The sequence below is a fragment of the Arachis ipaensis genome, chromosome B08, assembly GCF_000816755.2.
Source record: "Arachis ipaensis cultivar K30076 chromosome B08, Araip1.1, whole genome shotgun sequence".
NCBI lineage: Eukaryota > Viridiplantae > Streptophyta > Magnoliopsida > Fabales > Fabaceae > Arachis > Arachis ipaensis.
The window spans coordinates 123,195,356-123,197,454 of record NC_029792.2 but is presented as its reverse complement, the minus strand read 5'-3'; the positions used below and the strand labels follow the sequence as shown (position 1 = coordinate 123,197,454).

At 35.6% G+C, this 2,099-nt stretch overlaps 1 long non-coding RNA gene across 1 annotated transcript in view; it reads right to left on the bottom strand.

Annotated features, from left to right (window-relative positions):
- LOC110265771 overlaps positions 1,369–2,099 on the bottom strand; it is a 12,964-nt gene continuing 12,233 nt past the window's right edge. The window contains exon 3 of the long non-coding RNA XR_002352101.1: positions 1,369–1,556. This is a non-coding gene — a long non-coding RNA (uncharacterized LOC110265771). The remainder of the gene's footprint in view (positions 1,557–2,099) is intronic.

The following is a 2,099-nucleotide window of genomic DNA, read 5'->3' as shown; positions in this document are numbered from 1 at the left end:
CCCTTTTTATAACTAATCCTAATAAATTTAAAAATCTAATATCTAAAACTAAAAATTAAAATAATATCTTTTCCTAATTTAAGATTTGAATTTAAATTTGAATTAATTTAAATAATCAAGTCTTCAATGGATGGATGGGGATCACTTGTTCTGTCCATTCTGCAGCTTCTAATATGTATTTTCTGGGCTGAAAACTGGGTCAAAACAGCCCAGAAATCGCCCCCAGCATTTTCTGTATTTTTCTGCACGTGGCGCATGTGACGCGTCCGCGTTGTCCACGCGTTCGCGTCATTTGTGCAGATTCCAGTCCACACGTTCGCGTCAGGCACGCGATCGCGTTATTGCGATTTCCTTCATTCCGCGCGGTCGCGTGAGCCATGCGTCCGCGTCGGTATTCGCTGGTCATCTCCTTGGCTTCTTCTCTTTCTCTGCAGAAACTTCATCAAATCCATCCGAATGCTACCTAAAATAAATAAAATTGTACGAAACTCAAAATAGCATCCATAGTGGCTAAAATATAATTAATTATTAATTAAACTCAATAAATTAGATGCAAATTCACTAGAAAAAGATAGGAAAGATGCTCACGCATCAATATGTTTTAGGAGAAAAAAGTGCTCTAGGAACACTTGAAGCATAACCGAAATTTGGAGTAGCAAATCAAGGTAGGAATTGGTAAAATTAATCTTGATTAATTTTTTTTAGATGTGTGATTATGACATGGTTTGGTTATGTTTGAAATTAATTGTTTATATGAGTGATTCTTGTTGAAATTTTGGTGAAAATTTGATAAAATTTGATGATATTCAAGCTATGAATTTTGTTCTTGAGGGCTGCTGGAATTTTGAACCCTAACCCTTAAATTGAGGTTGATTTTGTGTTAAAATTAAGTGGAAAAAATGGGCCTTTAGTGGCTGCCAATTTATTATTAATTTTGGTAAAAATCGGTTACCGAAAAGATTGAAAAACGAGTGAAAATAGAGAAAGAATCTGAAGAATTTACGAAGAACACGAAGAACACTTTGAGTATGATGAAGAATGTAACACTCTACCACACTGAGCTTTACGCTTAAGCCGTAAAACAGAGGTAGTGTGGTATTACGACCTCTAAAATAAAATGTTTACATATAATAGCAGAAAAAATTATAATATACTAAGAGCTTTGAAGAATAGATGAAATAAAAATTGCGAAATAAAAGCGCAACGCTCAAGAAATGGGTTAACTTGTGTGCTAAGAAAACTATAACTATATATCAAGCATAAGAATACAAAAGTAGGAATAGAGGGCAAAGATACAAAAAAAAAGCTCCAAACTCAGTCTGCGAAGTCAAGACTGGCCGAAGAACACACACACACACACATACATATCCAAAACCCAAAATTACATAAACAAAATCCTGTCTCTCCATAAGCCTCTAAGAGGATAAAAAAGAACAAGTTATGCAGAGAGAAAACTAAGTACATGTATATGTATAAATATACAATCCAAAAATTAACCTGACAACCACTTCGCTTCAGAAGCTCAGACGCCTAAGGAGGTACCTCTCGACCTGCATCTGAAAAAAAATAACAACATAGTATGGGGTGAGAACCAGAGGTTCTCAGTATGGTAAAGGTTCCACACATATAAGATATAAGGTCCTGGGAATGCCAGAGGCAATCCTAGAACGCCGACACTCAGATTATAAAGCTTATAGTATTAAACATAAGCCATAAAAGGTAGTTTACTAAGAGTATCTAAGCCTAACTTAACTTAATCTTGAATCTAAATCTTACTGTCTTTCCTCTTTACCTCCATCTCCAATAACATATATATCACAGACAAGTAAGCAAATAAGGCAAGCACAAGAAGGTTACAAGTACTGCAGGTAACAAATATACATTTAACATAGCAAATACACTTAGGAACACCCAGTTAATGCACAAAAGGTACTTCAAGTAATATGCACATGATGCATGCCTGTCCTATGGCTGATGAGTCTCATATGTCGGTTATCAAGCCAACCCGACAAGTCCAGTTTGCTAAACCTTTGGACTGTCCCCCGACGCGCATCCCCATGAGTCTATGCATAGCTTTTTCTCATATATATATATATATA